Source organism: Podarcis cretensis, assembly GCF_951804945.1.
Source record: "Podarcis cretensis genome assembly, chromosome: 5".
Lineage (NCBI taxonomy): Eukaryota > Metazoa > Chordata > Lepidosauria > Squamata > Lacertidae > Podarcis > Podarcis cretensis.
Window position 1 is genome coordinate 35466303 of NC_137174.1, and position 24915 is coordinate 35491217.

Here is a 24915-nt window from a genome sequence, read left to right on the forward strand (position 1 = left end):
CCAGTGGCTATGGGGTTTTTCCAGCTACAATTTCTGCTTCTGCTTCTCTCTCTCTCTCTCTCTCTCTCTCTCTCTCTCTCTTTACCAATTTTATCAAGCCAAATTTGAATCTGAAATAGCTGTCTTAAGGCTGATAGATCCAATTGTTCTTTTAAGTGGAAAATGTCCATAAGAAAAAAATTTCCTCCACTTTCCTCATCTATTTGTGGACAAACTGTGGGGATGTTACCAGCTACTAGGACTGTAACTCAGTGGGAAAGCACCTGCTTTGCATGCAGAAGTTCCCAGTTTCAATTCCTGGCATCTCCAGGCAGGAGCTTTTGCCAATCACTATAGACAATGCTGAGATGGACCAATGGCCTGCTTCAGTATAAGGCAGGTTCCTGTGTCCTGGAAGCTAGAGATAATCCAGCAGAGCAGGAGATGGCCAGTTCATCCCTTACAGAAGGCTTACTACACAGCAAGATCAGATTAGGGTAATATATGTAAATGTTATTTGTGGGACTGATCCAGAAGGAAAGTGTCTTCCAGCCAAACAATCTGCAAATTACAAATCAGGATAGCTTTGATGAGGTCAGATTAAACATTGTTTGCGCCATTGCACTGTGGCCTTTCTGATTAGGTCTTGAAATATACTCAGAGTCGCAAAGCGATTTCATGCTCTTTATTCAGCTCATAGTGGTGAGGAGGAATGAATGTCCCCTCAAAGTATCTGCTTTATATACATTATTTACACAATGGGCTGCACATGATTGGCTAATTCCGGAATTCTACTGTAAGCCAATCAGGTTGTGGATTCACTTCAATCTGGAGCATGATTGGGTGGTTCCTGCCAACCAATCATACTGCTGCATTGTTCTAGGACCAATCAGACTGCTGCATTCTGAATCCTATTGTTCTAGGACCAATCAGACTGCTGCCTTTTGGATCCTATTGTTCTAGGACCAATCAGACTGCTGCAGTTTGGATCCTATTTGACTCAGTACATAACAGGTCTTGTAGACTGATTTGGGTCTGTAGACTGGATAGAACCTAGAAACTACTCAGAGAAAGATACAACGTGTTTAATTTAGTTGTAGTCAGCATCAGTGTGTCTCAAATTACAAACTGTGTTTATTCAGTTTATTTTAAATTGCTTGGATTGAATAAATTGTTTTGCTTGCAAAACACTGCTTTTATCCTTTTACTTGCACTCCTTCAAAAAAGTTGGTCCTAAGGGTTGGGGGGGTCATTAGAGAATAGCATGGGGTCTGCAGATGGAGGAAGGCAGCAGTGGATATCCTCCTCACATGAGCTGAAGTCACTTCCCATGCCCTTTGGATCCAACCCGTAATTTATATCCTGCCTTTCCACCTCAAGGTCTAGACTTCAAGGCATCTTGCAATCCATCATTTTAAAAGAATCAATATGAGCAGCCTAAAAAGTAATAAAAGTTATCAGCCTCAACAAAAGACAAAACAATTAACAAAGTCAATTAGCAGCAGACATAAAGATGACATAAGATCATAATGTCATGAACTAAAAATCTGGAGAAAAAATAGTTTTCACTTGGATGCCTAAAGAATAAAAGTGGGCCCCAAGCAAATATTTCCAGGAAGGATGTTCTATAGTGAAGTTTCCATCCCAGAAAATGTCCTGTCTCCCATTGCTATGCATCTAAATACAATAGTATGTTTGCTGATCTCAAGAAACAGTGACCCTGTATCAAGGGAGGGCACAAATAACCGGGCAAATATAATGTATTCAAAAAATTTAAAGGATATGATAATATAGTTTCCAGACTGCAGTAATGTATTCTGTTATTCAATGGCTGCATTTTTCATTCTAGATATTAGAAGAGATCTGCCAGAAGAATAACTGGGGACAGCCAGTCTACCAACTTCATTCTGCCATTGGGCAAGACCAAAGACAGCTGTTCTTGTACAAAATCACCATTCCTGCCCTTGCCAGTCAAAATCCAACTATGTATGTAACTACTGCACTTGCTGGGTTTAACCCTTGTGTTTGAGTGGGGGGAGGGCTGTAAAGTTTTATAAAATAAAGGCATTTGATATCACCACTAATCCCTCAGTCATACAATGCATTGTTTATAATATATGCAACTTGGGAAGAAGGGGAAACGTTAACAATATAGATAATTTAAAATATATTTTAAAAATACTTAGAGCTAGTTTCAACCAAACAGTCCTGCTTTCAGAAGCCATTGTTAGGTCTTCCTCCAGCACAACAAGGCTTTTTGCCCCTTCTCCTCCCCTTGCACATCCCACCCACTCATAAATTGGCTCAGGGGGCTCTGTGGAAACCCCAAAACAGCATGTGGGAGCTGAAGAAGGGAGATTGTTCCATGTGTCAAGCTGAAATGCTTGTGCTAACAGAACAATCTCTTTAGCGCTCTGTTGAATTCCACCCACATAAATTGCGGTTTGCCACCAGGTGCAAATTGTACATACCCTGAACCATTATCCTCTCAATTTTTTAAACAAGCAGATTTTCAGAGTTTGGGGCCTTATTTAATTAGTGGTTTCGGTGATTCAGTCAAACAACAACACTTTAACATCTTGCATCAAAGGATACGATGGATGTTTGCCAAGATGCCAACCATAGGAAAATGAAATTAATGTTTACCACTGATTTGCAGGCATCCCTTCACGCCATCCAAGCTAAGTGCCTATGTAGATGAAGCCAAAACATATGCAGCAGAATATACTCTTCAAACCTTGGGCATTTCCATTGAAGCAACAGAGGCCCCTGCGGCTACAGCAACTTTCCCAGGTATGTTAAGGTTGTGCAAACATTTTCTTCTCTGGGCTATTTAACTGCACCTCATAGGTAGCTCAGCCACAGTTGGTGGTAGAGAATCTGCAGAAGGTCCAAGATTCAATTTCTGGCATCTCCAGGTAGTGTTGGGAAAGATTCCCTGTCTGCCTGAAACCCAGGAGACAATGACCAAGGGGACGTGGGTTAAAATCCCAACACAGCTGTGAGGGTCTCATTGGATGACCTTGGCCCAGCCACACACAGACTCAGCCTAATGTATCTCACAGGATTGCCGAGATGATCACAAGTATGCCACCTTCAGCTCCTTAGAGAAAAGCTGGGGTATAAATGTAACAAACAAACAAAAACTCAACAGAGTGGCGTTCCCCTCTATTAGCCACTTCACTTTAAAAAGGCAATTCTAAGCAGTGTACCTATACTAATATTAAATAATTATCAATAATGCACAGTAAAAACTTGTGCCGCACCACATGTTAGGCTCCCCACATGGTTTGAAAATTGATCTCTCAAATATGAGCATACAAATTCATGAGCATCTTTTCACTAGTGTGTGTGTGTGTGTGCGTGCATGTGTGTTGTGCAACTTCTCTATCTCTTGCTCTATTTACCCTCTCCCTCTCTGGCTCTTCCCCTTGCCCGGGTCCTGATCATTTCACTCTGCGCTCCTTCCCAGTCCTCACCTGTCTCTTTGGATCCCAGATGCATTCTAGGGAAATGAAGTTGGTGGGTGGCCAGCTGTTTACTTTCATAAAGGTAAAGGTAAAGGTACCCCTGCCCGTACGGGCCAGTCTTGACAGACTCTGGGGTTGTGCGCCCATCTCACTTAAGAGGCCAGGGGCCAGCGCCGTCCGGAGACACTTCCGGGTCACGTGGCCAGCGTGACATCGCTGCTCTGGCGAGCCAGAGCCGCACACGGAAACGCCGTTTACCTTCCTGCTGGAAGCGGTCCCTATTTATCTACTTGCACCTGGAGGTGCTTTCGAACTGCTAGGTTGGCAGGCGCTGGGACCGAGCAGCGGGAGCGCACCCCGCCGCAGGGATTCGAACCGCCGACCTTTCGATCGGCAAGTCCTAGGCGCTGAGGCTTTAACCCACAGCGCCACCTGCATAGAATTCTAGAGTTGGAAGAGATCCCTGGGGGCCACCCCTGCAATGCACACTTTACTTTGCAATGCACACTTTACTACACACCCAGCAACCAGGTAAATAAACAAAGTGGGACCTTGGTTCTCAGACAGCTCAGTTGTCGAACAAATTGGAACCCGAACGCTGCAAACCTGGAAGTAAGTGTTCTGAACATTTTTCAGAAGCTGAACATCCGACGCAGCTTCCTCTTGAGTGCATGAAACCCTTGCAGCCAACTGGAAGCCACGCCTTGGTTTTTGAACGATTTTGGGAGTCGAACAGACTTCTGCAACGGATTAAGTTCAAGAACCAAGGTACCACTATCTTTTAAAAGACGTCATCAGGGGTCTCACAGGCACCAAGGAGGTCTCTTGTACTCATTGCAGCACTCATGGGTGCCAAATGGGAGAAAGGAAGACTGTTTCATAGCACACTGATCATAATATGAATTAGCTAGTTAGAACAATATGATTATTTTAATTAACATCTTTTTAGAATATCTTTCGTATACAGAAAGCTTGGTTAGGTAAATTAGTGCATATAAGGAGGCGAGACATAAATTGAAATAACATTATAAGTAAAGCTTTCTGCACTGTATTTATAATTCTTTCTTTCACATTACTGGAAATATGTGCCCATTAATATTAATATGTGTTGATTAATATGGAATCTTTCAGGAACATCAAGGCTTTCTTAAAAAAAGAAAAAAAAGTTTAAAATCTATGCAGCTTCCTGCCACAGAGAAAAATCAATTTGTCTAGGCTTGTTCAAGCTTCCGCATTATGTAAGATACACTGATGCTTTATTGAACCCAGTGCCATTTACGGCTTAATTACAATGACCTCTCTCTTTCCTTTATTTTCTGTTACATATGACTTGGAAGACTGAGAGGTGCCTTTTCTCCATTCCAGTTCAGGTGTCTTTGGTAGTCTGGGAACAATCTCTCAGGTTAGCCAAAGCGAACAGAAAATGCATCATTCTAAAGAATATTTTCTTCTGTACTTCTTGGTGGAAGAATGGAGTTGTCTAGATATTCATTGTCGAAACAGGGCTAAGTGTCATTTATAGAGGCTACATAAAGGAAGGATGTTATTCTTTACTGTAGTGTTGGATGAATGTTTGGCCTCCTTACAGTCTATTTACCATTTTTATGTGTATATAAAAAAGTGTACAAATAGAAAGCAAGATAAAACAAATCAAGGCTGTAATTCTACTGTTTTGAGTAAAGGGTTACGCTGTAAGTGTCAATAATTAAGGCAGGCGCTATCAGTAAAAGCAATATATGGCAACAGTAAAACAAAACTAAATAGCACCAATAGCTCTGGGATGGCTCAGTTGGTAGAGTATAAGACTCTTGATCTCAGATTTGTGGGTAACAGCGCCATGTTGGGCAAAAGATTCCTGCATTGCAGGGGTTAGACTAGATGACCCTCGTAACTTTGTTTTGGCTTGTGTGATTTTTGTGTGTGTAATTTAGGGGTTTTGTGTAATTTAGGGTTGCCATAAGCCTGAAATTTCCCGGACATAGCCAGGATTTGGCCATTGGAAACAGCGTCCGGGCGGAAATCGCATATTCTTTTCTACTGTCCATTGTACAACCAGCTATGCAAACCCATGTTACCCCCCCCCCCTTTTTTTTGGGTAGTCTAACATCACAGCACTATGAAAATATCAGATTCTATCTGTCTGACATTAACCCAGAAGTAACTGCAAGGGTGGCTGAGGTTTTTGCCTATAGTATCTCTTAGAATGGTGAATGGCACTATTTAGCGGGAAGAAATCCCAATGAAAATCCTCATTATTATATATTTTACAAGGCTGTTTAAAGCTCAGCAACTTTGCCCCAAAAAAGGCTCAACTACTTTTGTGTCTGGATTTTCACTTTTTTGAAATACAGCAACCCTATTATATTCATTTTGCAGCCAAATCTGCACATTCAGTTAAATCAAAGTGCTTGAACAAGAATGTTTAAGTTGTTCCCAAATAAAGAAGTGAATAAAGGATTATAGTCAGTCTCTGCAGCTATAGCAAAATAGCCTTGTGTTTTTTGTTTTGTTTTTAATGTCCCTGCAGGATACATTGCTAATGCAACTGCCGCAGTGGCAGCTACTCAACTCAAGCAAGCAGTGACTCTGGGACAAGATTTGGCAACCTACGCAACCTATGAAGCTTATCCAGCATTTGCAGTAGCTACTCGGAGTGATGGATATGGAGCATTCTAAAAAAACAACCCAAATGGCCTGTGTAATTTAAAGCAATGTCTTACATTTAATCAAGCTATGGCAGGGGGCAGGAGCTACTTCAAGCTAATGATTAGTCAGGTTCAATATGATTCTGAATTAGTGATAGGGCAAATTCTGATGTAGCAAGGCTTCACTGCTTTTAGAATAGCAGTTTAATAATGGTAGACACTGATTTTTATTTTTAAATCCACTTTTTTTTTTACAAGCAGGGGGGTAAGCCTAACCTAAGAAGGAAAAGAAAACTTAAAGAGTGTGTTGTTTCATTTGTGTTTACAAACGATGGTCCGTAATTGCAATTTTCAATAGTATTTTTGTAATAATGTAAAGCAATGGTTTTCAACCAGTATGCCGTGGCACCCTTGGGTGCCTTGAATGATGGTCAGTGGGCCATGGGCAACACTGGCCTCTGTCCCTCTTTCCTCCCCTCCCTTCCTCTAATGCCCTCTCACATCTCTGCCTCCCCAAGGCTTGCACAGCTGTTTATTGCAGCAGCCCTGGCTACAAGCTTCCCAGGCGAATGGTGCCTCTGGGGCTGGCCAGGGGGTGCTTCCCAGGCCCCTGTAGGGCAGTGTGAGGAGGCACCTCTCCTTGGGGCAGCGGCAGCAGCTGCCTGGAGGACTCCCAAGGAGAGGGGAGAGGGGAGAGGAGGCTAAGGGAACACTCCACAAGGGAGGGTGTTCAAACAAGGGTGAGAGGCTGCCAGCTCTGCAGGCAAGGGGTGACATAACTGGGCTCCTGAGCCCCCACAGGGGTGCTGTAGAAAGAATGTAGTTGGTCAAGGAAGCCGTGGACTCAAAAAGGTTGAAAACCTCTGACGTAGAGTTTTTTAAGTCATGGGGCTTTTATATTTCTCAGATATTCTTGTTGTAAAGCATTTCATGTAGGTATGAATCCTGCTTATGATGGTGTGCTAGCTATAATCTTAGGGATAAACTAGATGCTCCATTAGATGCTTGACTGCATTTAAAGGTGTTTTTAAATGCAAATAGCAGACACTGCAGGGGAGGGGACCCTGAATATTGCTGAGGTCACTGCAGACAGGATGGGGAAATTTAAGCCTTTCCTCTCCTGCAGTTGCCCTATTCATCCAAGGCTCTCATTGGTACCACTGGCTTCTGTCCTGCATGCTGGAAAGTATATTGGAGCTTAGAAGTATGGGAGCAATGTCTCAAAGATAAATAAATTGGTCCCAATGTTCATTTTCAATCTTTTAGAAACATTATATGGCTGAATAATTATTCTGGAATTTTTAGCTTCAAATATTAAAGAAAGGTCCTATTCAACTTTACTCAGAAGCATGAGCCACTTTGTTCAATGGGTACTTACTTCCAAGTAAACATGCATAGGATTGCAGCATAGCTATCTCAAGTGATTTTTAATTGAATTGTGCAATCCAATCCCCACATTTGTAAACCAAAGGAACACCCTAGATAAACTAGAATATACACCCGAAAGAAAGATGGAAAGAATCATTTTGTATCTTCTATGAGCATCATTTAGAAATGATGCTTTCCTGACTTAAGATGTTATTTTAGCATCTTCACAAATGTGATTATAAATTGACTGATTTGCGCATGGGTTTGGGGGAGGATAATATGTTGTGCGCCCGGCCACCTGCCCCCAAAAAGTCATGTTGCAGTACTGCACCTGAAAGGAAATAAAAGCAGGTTTGGAGATAGTGATAGTGGATTTGGCTATTGTATTGCAGCACAACTGCAATGGGTGTGGATAGTGCCTGTCTGAGCTGATTCAGGCGAGTCTCAAGCTTGTGGTTCTTAGAGGGCCACTAATATCAAAGTTGCCAACTACTAAAATGGCTTACAGTGTCATGGAGATTGCCAACTATTTGGTGAGAAGTTGCAATAAAGAAGGGACCTCTAGCAGAGGTCCACAAACATAGTTGTCTCATGTGTCCAGTTGTCCAGTGGCAGTGACCATAAATTTAATCCTGGTGACCAACAGGGAAAGCCTCTAAAAAGCCTCCAGTGACAACACAGGAATGCAAAATGCCTCTTTTATAATTTTGTCAGGCTGCAGCTTGCAGTGAGACCAAATACAGGACTGCTGCTGCCCCTCCACCAAAAAAAAATCACCTCTGCTTGTTCAGCAACAGATGCAGAAGGGCAGCATTAATTTGCTTCCATGGAGCAAGGTAAGAAAGCAAAAACTTGCCACCTGCCAGAAACATGGGGTGACTTCCAAGGCCAACCACAATTTGCAGGTGTCTGACATTTAGACTACTGCCAGAACCTTATTGCTAGAAAACCACATTCTGTGTCAGGAAGATAGGAAGCTGTGCATTGCATGCACGATGACCTACTGCATCAGGAGTAGCCCGACAAGGCTTCCTCCTGATGCGACAGTTGCCTGCCAGGCTGTGCTAGTCTGTGTGGCCTCTCCCAATGGTGCATGGCGTGGTGCAACATCCTGCCAGGCTGTGCAGCATCTCTTAATGTGTCACGACCAGGAGCGACTTCACACCAAGCTGTGCTGCATTGGGAGAAGTTGCACAGCCCAGGGCAACTTACCTCCAGGCCTCCTTGGCCCCCTCAAGATTGGGAGGGACTGAACCCCATCCCAGCAGAACTTGGGAGTTGTGGAGGCCTTGTGGAGGTGATGCCCCTGTCTAAAGTCCAGGCCATCCCTGGACTTCAGACAGGGATTGAACCTGGAACCTTATGACATTCTACTCATCTATGATCCCACTTCTAAGGTCCAGTATTCTGAACACATGCAGACCAATCCACCTTCCGCCACCTCGTATGATCCATATGTATGCATTGGAATCAAGCTAAGTTGGAACTTTCTTTCCATGCTAGCACCAAATTTGTAGGTGGAGGGTGAGTTTATAGGGGTCTTCAAACAGCCTCCATGTGTGAGTTCAACCTAAATCATTTTTTGTTAATTATACACTTGTGAAACTTGCCTAGTGTCACTGTATTCACACCTCTAATGTTAGCAACAAAATACTTCTATCTGGTTGAAATCATTTCTTACTTTTATTTAACTGTATACTCCCCCCCCCAGCTATTATTTATACACAGTAAGATAAAGCAGGTGCCTGAGACACAGAAACAGTATTAAAATGTGTGCATAAAAGCACTTATATTTTTCATACTTTTAGTAGTCTTTGTATAGAACTGCGGCAACACTGTGAAATCATGGAGGTAACTTTATTTGGAACAACTGTTCATTTCAAAAATGGAAATTCAGCAAATTGAATAGTGAGCCATCAATTAAGAAAAATAATGTCAGGTGTGAAATTCTGTAAAACTGTGTTGTAAATCAAATTGTGATCAAATGGATGTTAAGAAATTATTAAACTTCCTTAAATAATGTTGACGTGTCTGCTTCTTTTACAGCATTTTGCCTGACAGATATCTTTAAAAGATGGTATTCCAACAACACTTAACATCCACCAGAATATCAACATCTGATTCTACTTCCATGGCCATCTATCTATGGCCGCAGTTGTTAAGCTTCTTTTAGCACAGTTGTTGAGCTTTTTTCCCTGGGGGGGGGGGGGCAAAATCCCAATAACAACAAATAGTTTTTGAGCTATTTCTTAGGAAATTCACCAATAGCTACATTTCCAACATGAGTTGCCATACATACTTCTGGACATCTCAGCGATGGCCACTCAGACACTGTTTCCGACTGCCAAATTCCGGCTATGTCCAGAAAATTCCAGACGTATGGCAACCCTAGCATATTAACTGGTGTCTTCTTTCTGACCACTTGAAACCACTCCATCCAACATTTAATGGATGAAAGTAGGAACACTCTTATGTGGGCATCATAACATACTCATTCTCACACCAAGGATCATGACCCTCTCTGCTACTATATTCTGCTAAAGGCTCTTTGTTGGTTATATTCTGCAATAATTTTCTCCGTAACAATATATTCTGCATTGGTTTCTGAATCCGATGTGCTAGTAAACAGACTAAAAGAGTTTCCTTTGTTTATTTGTTTTTAATAAACAACTCTTTACCCTCCTTGCATGTTTTTCGCTGGCTGAAATCTGTCCCTGAACTGTGCTCATCCCCTTACTTTCTCTGGGTATGGGATGGAAAAGAGTGTACATTACTCCACCCATTTTTGCCCCTTAGCCCACCCAGCAGCAATATTTCCTAGGTATATTGCCCAGGGCTACTAGAATGTCTGGCTCTTTAAAAAGCAATTGCTGGTGCAGTTTTAAAAACAGAAACATGAAACATGACATTTGAAGCCCAACGTTTACTGCAAGATGCATGGGTCATCTATAAATGCCCATTTAAGTCTAGGCCAGCAATTGCCCGGTTCCTTTCCTATAGACACCGTATACTGTGTTGATACATGCTGGCACTTTTCCACTAGGTGTGCCACAATCAGGCAAATAAAACAATGAAATTAAATTGCATCAAAGGGCAAAGGTGCGTGAAATCAGGATTCAACATCTCCACTAACTGTGCATTAGGTACACATTCTGATGTTCTGAAAGAACATGGATTGTGCCATCTAGTGGAGGCTGGGCTCCTTTTTTTCCTTGGTAATTGTGCCAGTTATGTTGTAGAAATGATGTGAAGAACCTTGTCACTACCGCTTGTCAGAGTTAGGCCCCAGATCCATAGGAGCAAAGGACTTACACTGCGTGGGGAGGGGAGGAGCTGTTTCTCCTAAAAAGAGGCCCAATGGTATAGCTTGAGCATTTGAAAAGACTTGCACATTTCTGTTGTTTTATGTTAAGTTCTAAACTCCAGAAACTACAATCTGTGCACAGTAAAAACATCTTACATGGTGATGTGTGTTTTACTTCATTTACTTCAAAATGTGGCTGGGGTTCGGAATCCCCTGCTCATTCTGCTGGAATTTTGCCTCAAAGTCCTGCCCTGATACCATGGCTGGTAGTGGCTGCAAAGTTAAGGGCCATGGCGAGGGAGGCGGTGGGTGGAACTGTAGCCAACCTAAAAAGGATCCTGCATACTGTAGAGGGACTGACAGACTGTCAGTGCTAGATCAGGAAGAGCAGAATTCAAATTCCAGCTCAGATATCAAGCTTAGAATGTGGCATTGGGAAAGTCACTGTCTAAGCCTAGTCTATTTTAGCAGGCTGTCGTGAGTGTAAATTGGAGTAACCTGATATGCCAATAGTGGGCCTTCACTATGCCAGATTTTGTTGGACTACAACTCCCATCATCCCTAACCATTGGCTATGTCAACTGGGACTTATGGGAGATGGGAGACTACAACTCCCATCATCCCTGACCATTGACTGTGCCAACTGGGACTCATGGGAGATGGAGTCCAACAATGTCTCGAGGGTTGCAACACCTTGAGCTTCTTGGGGTAAGGATAGGATACAATGTGATGCCAGACAGACAGGGTCCTGCAAATGGCAGCAAGCCCCTTCCTCAGTGCAAGATGCAGAGGCCTCCAAAACAAAGGACTTTTTGTGATAAGGAAAGAGGCAGGAAAATTCACCAGGAAGTGTGGGGCAACACTTGCTTCGTTACAGAAACATCTAACCTCCCAGCAAACAAATCAGGATTAATATTCACTAAATAGTCAGCGCCATCTAATCTCGCTACAAATTAACCAGGATAAATACTAAAACAAAACCAGTCATTTGGATATGCCCTGTGCTGAACAGAAGTGGATAACTGAGCAGAAAATTCACATGGGGGGAAGGGACTGTTTCTCCTAAAAAGAGGCCCAATGTATAGCTTGAACATTTGAAAAGACTTGCACATTTCTGTTATTTTATGTTAGGTTCTAAACTCCAGAAAGTACAATACAATACAATACAATACAATACAATACAATACAATACAATACAATACAATATGTGCACAGTAAAAACATCACCACAGCAATCTCTGTTTTTCCATGCAACTGCAGTCCATCAGGTCAGATAATAGCAAATTGTTTTGTACAGTCAAGGTCTCTCCAAAGCGTGAGATAACAGCATTTGTTTGAAATGTAGCCAGGCCTGACCTGTTGCAGAGTGGGGGGTGGGGGGGAGGGAGGCAGGAAGCCCAACCATTTTCAAAGCATGTGGCTACTTTTTCTTTTTACCTTTCATGAGCAACTAAACAAGCCCCCATTTCTCGTGCTTCAAAGGGCCATCAGAGTTTCCATATCAAAACCAAAGGGCTCTTTCTGAGCAAAGGTAACTTAGTTCCCAACTCCTTTATCACTCAAACTTACGGTGACTGGTTAACAATTGTTTTTAAGAAATAATAATCTAAAACATGCTAAAATACATCAAATTCCAGGAACTCCATACACACCACCAGGCTTGCACCCCAGAGTGGTCACATCAGTGTGGCTAATACAACAGGTTAATTTCACCCCTGGAGGCACATCTCATTGTCTCTTCAGGATACAAGTAACATCAACATTTCATGCTTGCTGTGCATGTTGCATATATGATGTCTGCCAGAACAATCGAGGTGCCAATGAAACTAGAATACTACTAGAATTTCAAGACTGGAGGGATATATATTCATAAGTACAAATTTGAATGTAGAATGAAACATATTGCTTTCAGTATTTGAGTGATGAAACTCGACATTTTGATCATTTTTTAAAGAAACTTTTGGCCCAGCTTGGCTGGAAGGAGGCATACAAGGCACCATCCAACCGTCTTAGGGACTCCACTCCAAATTTGTGTAGCGTTTACAGCAGAGCTTTCCAGTGCTCTTTTTTCTGGGGGGATGCATGGGTACGCATACCCCTAAACATTTTGTGAATCTAAGTTTGGCCTCTTTGAGGGGCAGTATTTCAATATGAGTAGGAAAATGAGAGTACCCCTAAACATCTTTTTAGAAAAAAACTCCGGTCGTGACACCTTAGTGTGTCAGCTGCAGTGTGTAGGTGTCTTGTGCAAATGCTGCCCACTCTCCTCCCAGGGCTGGATAGCGGTGAGTTTAACCTCTGATTTGCTAGTAAAACTGAATTACTGTGTCGCAAAATGATGCAAAACTGAAATGTGAAATGATACATGCCTCCTTTAAGAACGAGGCATGATTTCTCTTTTTTAAAACCCCTCCTCCTTCCCTAGCCCTTTTTCCTTTCATGTCATGTCTTTTAAGATTGTAAGCCTACATACAAGCAGAGACTGTCTTTTTATAGATTTGTAAGCTGGTCTGAGAGCTTTCAGATGTGGAGCAAAGCAAACATGCTTTAAATTAATATAGTTAACAACAACAATATCTTGGACACAACTTTTTAAAAATCTCAGATGTTGCAGTTGATAAGTCTTAAAGCTCAGTTTAGCGAAAAATGCTTAAAGTAATAAAATTGAAAATTTGAATCTTTGCCATTTTGTAGGAGTGGTGCCTTGTAGTCAAACATATTTGCTCACAGCAGCAAATCATAGCATGAATTGTGCAGAAAACTGCAGGATGAATTCATCAACTATCAGCACTGTGCAACAATGCCCAGGAATAAGTGGTTCTTGCAAGGCAGTGCTGAACAAATCCAAATGAACTAAATGGAGACCAGCAGTGTTTAACACAGTATCTGTTGCATCCTTCTGTCATTGTAAAGATGGCGCAATGCATATCCCATCTGTGCTCTTGGCTCACGTGGTGTTACTGGACTGTGTCAATGTTCTTTAGACTGGAAGGAGGATATGGGATGATAGAACTGGCCTGTTCATTTTCTGCTCACAATTTTGGACTATGCAAGGGAATGTCACATTTAAGTACTAAGCTACATTTTAATCAAAGTCATAGATTAGGGAGGGAAACCATCCAGAGAAAGCTTGCTGACTCCAGTTACAGTGGTCTCAAAGACTATATTTACATGCACGCTGCTGATGCCCTGTAGCCATATAATAATACTAACACTAATCCTCAGCGTGGGAAAGAAAACAAGCAGGAAACCGATTAACATCAACAACAAAAAGTAATTAGACCAGTTAAAATGGGCTAATACTAGAATGAAGGAAGACTAAGGAACAGTCCAACATTTATCACTGACCAGTGGCATAAATAAGTGTAAGTACTTGGCCAGAAAGGGTAAATATAGTGGAGATAAACAGTACACTAGTCCAAGCTGCATAAGGCAGTGAACTGCAAATGGCCTGCTACTGCACTGAGGTTTGTAAGCAATGACTGGATTCGCTTTTGAGTTAAACCCTTTCCTGGAGTAAGATTTAACGCATTTAAATGTCTCCGATTTACACCAGTGGGTTATGTACGCCTGGCAGTCAGCCCCTTCACTGACATCTGAAAGCTGCAGTTCATTTGGTGTCGTGTCTGCAAAAGTTCAGGTTTCTCTATCGCTTCCACACTGTCTTTTAGTTTTTGCTATCTTGAGTAAAGCAATGCCTGAAATAAGCAGCTGTGCTGACGAACGGCAATAGTGGCATCATTGTCTCAAAAGATAATGCCAGGCTGCTTAATGCATTTTGATGCACAGCACAATTAACCTTGTCCTGCGTGCCAGAATTTCCACTAGAAACAATGACCTACTTGCTATGAGGTGTCAATGAAAATAGCAATTATATTTAACCAGGGTACAAAGGCAAGATATTGGATGTTGCAGAGCTCTGCTGTTCCCAATTTCTCTTCCTTTGGGGGGACACTAAAAGCAGATCTACAGAGCCGGCAGCCTTTCTTGCAACTGTTCCATCTCAAATTACAGAATGGGAGGTGTCAGATTTCAACCCTTCTCAGAAAAACCCTTCCTGCAAATGAGAGGTATGCACATGAGGGTTAAATAGTCTAGCTAGCTGGTCTTTTCTGTGATGTACCAAGGTTTGTATCCAATGCAATGCTAAGCAATTATCCCATCAGTGCAAGGATTTCTGCTTGTGCCTTGGAACTTTGCCCCGCTACCCTTGTCCTGCCCCACTCCCAGCACATGCAAAGATGATATGGAATCATAGAATTGTAGAGCTGGAAGGGCTCTCAAGGGTCATCTTGTCCAGCCCCCTGCAATGCAGGAATCTAAACTAAAGCATCCATAACAGATGGGTATGTCAAAGAAACTCCTAGTCTTCTCTCTTGCCAAGGTACTGGGAGTCATATTCAGTACTGGCTTTCCACCAGCTTTTAAAGATACACCTCCTTACATAAGCAGTCTCATGATTGAACCTCCTATTTTACTTGTCTTAGTCGCTGGCTTGACAGTTTTAATTGCCATGCTGTGTTAATAGGTTTGTTTTGTTGCTCCATTTTAATTGTGAAGGTTTATTTTTATTCGTGTGAACTGCTCAGAAGCCACCTTGCCAATTAAGCAGTATATACATTTAATGATATTAATAAACATTGAAACGTATGTACTATCCATTCACTCAGATACACTGCACACGTCTGCTGAGATGGTGTGCTCTTTCTCAAAGGGCATTTTCTTGTGTTGTGAGCACCAGGTGGTCAAACTTTATTTATGGCTAGCTGTCTTTTAAAGCATATTTTTAAATAACCGATGTAAAGACCTATCAATAAGCCCAGACAGGAAACGTGTGATGACTGACAGTAGGGTGGATCATCAGGCAATGAAACGCTGGCAGAACTATATTGTCAGATACATTAAAACTATCAACAACAGCTACTAGCTATGTTCTGCCTTCATGGTGTTTTGTCAATGGGTTCTTTATCTGGGATGTATGAAGCAAATGCAAAACACAAGCAGTAAAGGAAGTCTGAAACTTATTGAGCAGCATGCTTCTCATACACAAGGATACAGAATCACTCCTTTGCACAAGCATAGACACAAGATAGGATAGACTAACATGCCAGGCCCTCCTTTACACAAGGATATCAAGCAAGCAACAATCCCTCCTTTACACAAGGATAGACACAAGAATAGAATGCACTAACATACCAGGCGAATGGCAGAATGCCTCCTTTCAGCTGCTGGAAGCACCAAGGATGTAGCAGCAGAGTAGACCCTAATCTGGCCAGACTATACAGCACATTCATCAGTTTAGGCCTGCATCAATACTGCTACCCCCCAAGTTACCTTCACCTGGCTTGATTGTTACTACCTTCACCTGCCTTGGGAGTCTCATGAGCTAGGCCAGCAGGCAAGCAAAGCAATTTTGCACCAGAAGCCCTCCTGTGAGCAATCAAGTCAGCCGAACTCAGCATTAGAATCACTGCTGCTGAGCTCATGGTGACATGAAGGGTTCATTGTGCAAGGCCACCTACACCTCCTTGGTAACCATCCATCTTCTGCATTTCCACTACTCCTAATCAGAGGAAGTATGCTTCTGAATATTAGTTGCTGGAAATCACATGTGGAGAGAATGCTGTTGGATCCTGTTTGTGGGCTTCCTACACACAGGCATCTGGTTAGTCACTGTGAGAACAGGATGCTGGACTAGATGGGCCATTGGCCTCATCCAGCAGGCTCTTTATTATATTTAGATAGTCTCATGGTTGCCTTTTGTTTTGCTTTTGTTTTTGTTTGTTTGTTTTGCTTTTAACAGGAGAGCTTTCCACAGCAAATTACCCCATTCATTGATCTTGTCCGGTGCTGCTTACTCAAACCAACAACAGCCCTTCAAGGGAAAAGGTCTCTATGGATCCTGTTACCAAGATCCTTTATCTGGAAAAGCTGGGCAGTGAATCTGGTGATTTCTAAATTCAGAGCACAGGCACTGCCAGTGGGTTGCGCTACATTAAATATATACAATTGGAACATGCAACAAAATCCCTTTTGTAGTAAATCCTCACCTTCTATCAGCCGTGCTCCTGTTTAGGGTTTTAGTCAGCCATGTCCCATTCCAGGAGGATAGGCCATTCCACTTAATTCCATCCCATCCCACAGCACTAGTTTCTTCTTCTTCCAGTCATTAGAATTCTGCGGCATGCTCAGTCCTCATTGGGCTGTTCAGAACGTTGTGAGTTTCTGCACCTTTAAGGTCCTATTTTCTACTTGCCATTTTGCAAATCTCAAGGATCCCCCAAGCATGCTGATATCCTCCTCATTTCTCAGTTGTTTTGTTTTGACTCCAGTTCTGTCAGCGCTCACCACCTGAGTTTGCTCTTAGATGGACTGCTAGCTACCTCTTGACAACAACTCTTGGTAGGGCTTGTAAAATGGGAACCATTTTAAGAACATTTTAACCAGCCTTTCAAGGGGCATAACTTTGAGTGCCTCTTTATTTCCCCCTCATTGCTGGCTGCGCAGGAAAAGTCTAGACATTACTCTTCTTGCAGAGAGGAGGAGGAGAATAACAAAGAGATAGAGGCAAATTCCCACTGAAATGAGTGAGATGTGATTTCAAATGCAGGTGTGTATCATTCAAGGTGCACAGTTTGGATAATGGATTTTTGCCTGTATAATCCCCACAGAAGCAAATTCAGTTTTGTTGCCACTGATCTTATCCAAGTGAAGAAAATAGGCTGAGGAATACTCTAACCTGCCTTCTGGAATATTTATAGCTTCCCATTCTTGCATTAATTCTGTATTCTACAGTGAAACAAGTTGTGTTTCTTTCTCCCAGAGGGAGAAACAGGTAGCATTAAAATTAGGTTCTTGCTGCCTCCTTAATGAGGCATCCTCATTTGTTATGGATGTGCTGTACTCTGCCAACCGGAGAAGTTTTGACTTCAGCTACCATTTTCCTATACAAAAGACCTCAAAGTCTGATTGGGGAAAATATCAGAGATCTTTTAAAAAGTGGGTGTGCTTGTGAAAAGGCCTTTGGTTTTGTTAGGCACCTGTGTTTCAGCTCCAAATGCAATTAAATCATTACATTGTACCTTTAAGTTCCCTGACATGGAATGGGCATGAGCACAAAATTTGCATTCTCAAGAATCTCCATTTTAATAATAATAACAATATTAATAATAAAAAACCTAACCGAGGATTTTATCTGATTAGTCCAAACAAATGGACCTAAGTTAGTCATGTTCATTAGCATCAATGGGTCTGCCCCAATTATGATTTCCCTCATGGCTATAAATATATGTGTGAGCATGAGCGGGCTGGATGATGCTTGCCAAAAAATTAATAATAGTAATAATAATAATAATAATAATAATAATAATAATAATAATATACCCCGCCCACTCTGGGTGGTTCCCAACAGAATATTAACAACACATTGAAAAATCAAACATTAAAAACTTCCCTAAACAGGGCTGCCTTCAGATGTCTTCTAAAAGTCAGATACAGTAGTTGTTTACAGTGGTACCTCAGGTTAAGTACTTAATTCGTTCCGGAGGTCCGTACTTAACCTGAAACTGTTCTTAACCTGAAGCACCACTTTAGCTAATGGGGCCTACTGCTGCTGCCGCACCGCCGGAGCACGATTTCTGTTCTCATCCTGAAGCAACGTTCTTAACCTGAGGTAATATTTCTGGGTTAGCGAAGTATGTAACCTGAAGCATATGTAACCTGAAGCATATGTAACCCAAGGTACCACTGTATTTCCTTGACATCTGGTGGGAGGGCGTTCCACAGGGTGGGCGCTCCACAGGGTAGGCACCACTACCGAGAAGACCCTCTGCCTGGTTTCCTGTAACCTTACTTTTCACAGTGAAGAAGGCCCTCAGAGCTGGAGCTCAGTCTCCGAGTTGAGTTATGGGGGTGGAGACGCTCCTTCAGGTATACTGGGCCGAGGTAGTTTAGGGCTTTAAAGGTCAGCACCAACACTTTGAATTGTGCTCAGAAACGTACTGGGAGCCAATGTAGGTCTTTCAGGACCAGTGTTATATGGTCTTGGCAGCAACTCCCAGCCACCAGTCTAGCTGCCGCATTCTAGATTAGTTGTAGTTTCCGGGTCACCTTCAGAGGTAGCCCCATGAGGTAGCCCCATGTAGAGCGCATTGCATTAGTCCAAGTGGGAGATAACTAGAGCATGCACCACTCTTGCGAGACAGTTTGCAGGCAGGTAAGGTCTCAGCCTGCGTACCAGATGGAGCTGGCAGACAGCTGCCCTGGACACAAAATTGACCTGCGCCTCCTTGCACAGCTGTGAGTCCAAAATAACTCCCAGGCTGTGCACCTGCTCCTTCAGGGGCACAGTTACCCCATTCAGGACCAGGGAGTCTCCCACACCTGCCCACCCCCTGTCTCCCCAAAACAGTACCAGAGAGATGGCGGAATAAGAGTTTCAGTGGGTGGAGTTAAGCATTCAATGTGTCCTACAATTTAGCAAAACATGGAAAACTTCAATATAGATGAGGTGGAGAAATAAGATAAAAATACAAATTTGCTCGATATGTACCATTTGGGCATGTCACAGAGTTTACTGTGGCCTGCCACGGGCTTAGAATTGCCCAGGTGCAGAATTTTAGTTGGATTTTAGCCTAGATTAGTAAGTCAGCTCCAACTAGCCTTATAGCTCCATGTGGTTTTCAAGGGGCTACTTGGGAGCAGAAAAAGAACAGTGTCACTTCACAGTCTATCCTAAGAACACTCAGAACAGTCACATGTCCCTGGCAATAGTACACAACAGGGCAACATCACCATTCATGTGACACTTGGAAACTCTGTTAAATTGATTTATTCCCACCCACAATTCCATTTATTGTTCAGTTTATTATGCTGGCACTCAGTTGTCCTTCCCTTTTCATGCTGGGTTGTTTTTGTGGAATAGTTTCAGATGCGCTGAGAAAACTAGAAAACAAACCACTACCCAGACATACCAACCACACCTAAAATCTGTAAGCATGCTAGACAACCAGGCACATTTTTTAGCACATATAAAGACTCGTTTTACTTCTGGCATTCCATGTGCCAACAGCTAGAAAGAAGTTTGGGAACCATAAAATCAAACAAACTCTGGTGTTTTTTCAATTATTTTCAGATGATTTCATTGGTAGGACCAAGGAATTGCTTTTTTTTTAAAAAAAGTGTTTTGGTCAGGGTTTTGCAGGAAGGATTCAAGTGCATGTAGGGATTGCACAACTGGGATGAATTAAAGTGCTTTTTGGCCTAACACAATAAATCCACTTTTTTTAAAAAAAAAAAAGTGGACTTTTTGCAGTTTAGAAAGTAATGGGGAAATTCACTGAAAAGTGTGGGGTGGAGATTCATGGGAAGACATATGAACACTACGCAAGTAAATCAGGATGATTTGTTGTCATATCACCTTCCCGTAAACAAGTCAGAACAAACACCCAAGCAAGAAAAGACATAGTCTAACCTCCCCATTAGCATTACGCAAGCAAATCAGGACGAACACTCAGTAAACAGGATGTTATAGCCCTGCCTTCTCTAGTGCTGCTCAGACACCTCTTCCTTTCCTTTTCTTGCTTGGTGCAGCTGAAAACGCTGTCATGCTTTGAAGGGCACTACTTTAGGCTTAGTCCTCCCTAAGAGCAGAGGAGGTGGTAAACCTGTTTGTGGACTGTACCATGTCAGATGGAAGGAGGGGTAATGGCAGAGCTTTTTTTTTTCAACTGGAACTTCCTGGAACTGAATTCCGGCAGCTCTAAGAAGGTGGAGATCCTAAAGCTCAACAACCTTGGGTGGGTGCTCAGCAAGTTCCACCACCTCTTTTTTCTAGAAATAGAGCCCTGGGTAATGAAATGGCCAACTGCTCCCCGTCCAATAGACATTTCTTGCACATAGAAAAGTGGCATGTCCCTTGGACTTTATGGATTGGCATGCCAAGGGTGTCTGATGTAAATGCCCTACACCCACCCTCCCCTTCTTCAGACATAACAGCACCCCAACCTCTGCAAGCAGGCCTGTGCAGAGCTTGTTTAAGGTCTGGGGCATGAGTCTTATTAGAATAAAGTTATAAACTCAAACAAAAAAGCAGCTTATAATTTACTGGGATGCTTTCTTAGGGAGGTCTCTGATTTTATGTGGAACACTAGTGACACCCGGTGGTTGCTTGTACTCATTACAGTTTTACTTTTTTGAACAGTATCTCCATTGCATGCAAGAACATGCCTAACAACCAAGGTCTATGAAAAAGGAGTATATCAACAAGGCTTCAGGGTTTTTTGGTGTTGTTTTGTTTTTCTGCAGAAACAGGAATGGCAGCAGCAGCAGCAGCAAGTAAGCACAGTTGCGTAGCGTGGGGGGTGCAGGGGGGGCGCTCGCCCTCGCAGCTCTCTGCCCCTACTAAAATCCACGGGTTAGGGGGCGCAAATTACTTGCCTTGCCCCGGGTGCTGACAACCCATGCTACGCCACTGAGTAAGCACATTTCTGACCTTAGTGGCTGTAGAATACAGGGCATCAATCAAGTGTAAAGATCACAGTTTAATGATTTCCAGAAAGGAGCAGCCAAGTTAGGCATGTCTGGAATGTACTTCAGCACATTTTTGAAAAGGGAATTATTGGGGTTAATGCTATTCTAACACTGTCATAGTACTAGATCTGTTCCACAGAACATATGTGTTACCTAACCCTCACATACAAAAGGGAGCATTTTTGTTGTCACATTGAAATAAGCTACTGTAGCTGAGCAACTTCCGCACGTTCTCCCACCAGCTAAACCTGCCCATTGGGTTCTGAGACAGGGCCAGCCATAGCTCAGTGGTAGAGCATCTGCTTTGCATGCCAAAGGTTACAAGTTCAATCCCTGGCATCTCCAGCTAGGGATGGGAATGCTCTTTGTCTGAAGCCCTGGGGAGCCACTCACTGACAGTCGGTGTTGACAGTACTGAGATGGACCATAATATCTAAGAGCAAGGAAGCTTCCTATACACAAAATTTCCAATGCAGGACATTCTGTTGCCTGAAGCAAAGGGCAAGATGCCACCCTCTCATTCCACATACAAAAATCAACCAGACTGGCAAATTAAATCATATTTCAACACTCTAGCAATGAGACAGTGTCTTTTACAACACCTGAAGGCCAACGGCTAGCTTAGTGGGTGCAGGGGAAACTATCTCCAAAACAACAGCAATGGACAGTTCATATTCAATAGCTTTACACTGCTATTGCACAAGAAGTTGGTTTTTTAAATTAAAAAAAATCACTTCAGATCTGGCCCCAACTCTCCTTTATTTTTTGGATTCCTGGCTTGTTCTTTTCATGAGCTCATTTCTGCCTTGGGCTTTCTGACACAGAATGTGCAAATGAATTCAGTCCTCAACTCCAACCCCTAGCTGACGGATAAAAAACACGTACCCTTCTTTCAGGACACCTACAAATGCAACAGGTAGAAAAGGGCGTTCAGTCATCACGTTGTTCCTTCTGTCTTTGAACCTGAAATGGCTATTCATGCATTCTGCTTAATGGATTACTTATCCCTAGAAAATATTTTTCTCAGTAATAATTGGGAGATAATATCCAAGAATTCCATGTGCATTATCCATGCACACACAGAGAGATTGAAAGTGTCAATCAGTATTATCAGCATCTACTAAATGCCTTCCATCCTAAACTCTTTTTATAAGGAAGTTAAAATATAATCCAAACATGGAAAACTTTGGGGAAAGCGAAGGAGAAAGGGATAATGACACATGATCCAGGTTTCGTCTTCTGCAATTGTTAAAAGCCTTGGATAGGATTCATATAAAGAAGTTATCGAGCTAGTTTAATAGGGCCCAGCTGAGCATTAGCGCATGGATACAAATGAGTATTCAGGTTCACATTTGCAGTCTCATTCATTGCACATCTGTAAACCTGCTTGTGCTATCAACATCTCTTGCTAGATTAGATGCTGCTTGCAAGCCTGAATAGGTAAGATAAATTGACATATGGAGGCAGCTTGTTCCAAAGAGAAGAAATAGAAAGCAAAAACCGTCAAAGATGCAACATGAAAGAACAAACCTTAGGCATATGTAAGGCAGCAAAAGGTAACAGGGAAACAGATGCCTTGTGACAGGTTTCGCCAGCCTTCTAGTGCTGGGAAGTTGCATAAACACAAGGTCAAAGTCTGCAAAGCAGAATAGCAGGAAAAGAAGCCAGCAGGTTTTTCCCCATGCAAGGAAGTCAATGGTCAAAGCATGAGAGCACTTAGGAAAGGGTACAATTCCCCTCTCTGATAATACTAGGTTACGCATTTGAGGCAAAGGCAAAGATTGACACACCTGCAGTCCTCGGGGTGTGGGTGGGTGTTTATATATCTGTATCTATAATCCTCTTAAGTGAAAAATTCTCAACAGAGAAGAGCCTTTTTAAAAAGCAAGAAGTCACCAGAGAATTGCTCACCTGAGGCCCCACGAGGCATCATTATGAATTACTTGCTCATTTCCTGAAGTGTTGGAATATTTCTCCTCTGCAAGTAAAGTGTGAAAAGCCTGGAATAAAAATGCAAACAGCCAGATGTCAAATTGTAAGATGATAACTGATTTGGTGCATAGCATTACACAATGGCTAAACTGCCAACATGCAGTTGTAGCCAGCTAACTTCTACACAGAGTAGACCCTTCAAAATGAATAGACCTAAGGTAGTCATCTCCATTAATTTCAGTATGACTAAGATTGTACAGTACTCAACTGAGGGTGTGATAGTATATCTCTTTTCAACCACCTTCATTGGCTTCCTGTTTACTTCTCTACTGAATTCAAAGTGCTGGTGCTTATTTATTTACCAAGTTTTACATCCTGCCTTCCTTCAAGGAATTCAAGCTGATTGCATAGGATTCCCTGTGTAACTTCAGCAAAATGGTTGCCTCATAACCCTTCAGATCAAATTTTCACTTTGGAAGTGGTGTTTGAACTTGCCAGTAGCTGGGGAATGGGTGCTGAAATGGCAGTAAAATCTAGGGGTGTTTTTTTTTTGTTTTTTTTTTTGGTAACCAACTTAGGTTTGCTTACCCTACCTGGAGAGAATGGACCTTGCCTTATTTATTATCCAGGATGCCCTACTTCAATGAACGCTATGTGTGTGTGTGGGGGGGGGTCTCCTTAGAGATGGTTTGGAAATTTCAGCTGCTCCAAAATGCTGTTTGGGGTCAGTCAGTCAGAGCATATCATGCCCATATTGTTACTTCAGTCTCATTTCTTTATTGAGTTTATGACAGGTGTTACAGTTAAAATGCTTTTGACACTTTATAGCTTAATACCTTGGTTCATGAGTGAGGGACACTTTTCGTCAGTTACAATTCTACCACTGAGGTACTCCAATTAGAACCCAGGGAGTTACCTCACCCCTTGTTACCAGCTTGGGAATCTTTTCCTAGAAAAACTCTCTCCTCCTGACTGGAATGAGACCCAGGGAGTCTGTATTCCCACAGCTTCTACCTCTCCTGCCTCAGACTCAGCCCTCCAGTGAACTCCTGTCTGTTTACCTTCCTCAGACACTCAATGCCATGTTCCTTTCGAAGCTGCGAGGCTCTTTCCTCTTGCTGTCGATGGTCTCCTCAGAGCAGATGTTCAATTCAAATCAGATTCTCTCAAACCCTCTCCTAATCCCCACCTCCCATTTCAAATCGAGCCCTCTCTCTCTCAAACTAAACCCTCTCCCTTCTCTGACCCTGTCTAACTCTGTCCCTCAGAAACTGCTCCTTTTCTTCTTCCCTCCAAAGTGCTGTTCCACACCCCCCCCCCCGGCTAGCTATCTTGGTGGTCATCAGGGTCTGGGTGCAATTGTGAAGGACTTCATCACCAGATTTTGGTCTGGTTCCGCTGTCTATCACAAATACTATTATGTTGGTGGTTATATGCAACAAGACCTTCTCAGAGGTGGCCTCACAGCTGTGGAATTTCATCCCATGTGAGGTCAGGCAAGCCCCGCCCCTGGATAATTTTAAACAGGCCTTTTTATGGCCTTCAGACGCTAATTGCAAATATTGCTGTATAAATGGCATTGCAGCCTAGTTTCTAAATAGGCTATTTGCTATTTCCCTGCTGGCTTTTAGAAAATACGACACAGATATTTTAAATGGTTTTAAAATGTGTTTTCAAATATAAATCA

The 24915-nt window shown here is 42.5% G+C and overlaps 1 long non-coding RNA gene across 1 annotated transcript; it reads right to left on the reverse strand.

Moving 5' to 3' along the window:
* Nucleotides 1-22118: 22118 nt before the first annotated feature.
* On the reverse strand, nt 22119-24397 carry LOC307216341. Its single transcript, XR_013839041.1, has 3 exons — nt 24290-24397; nt 23208-23296; nt 22119-22197 (listed from the first exon to the last, which is right to left on the reverse strand). It is a non-coding gene; the product is annotated as an uncharacterized lncRNA (long non-coding RNA).
* Nucleotides 24398-24915: the final 518 nt, after the last annotated feature.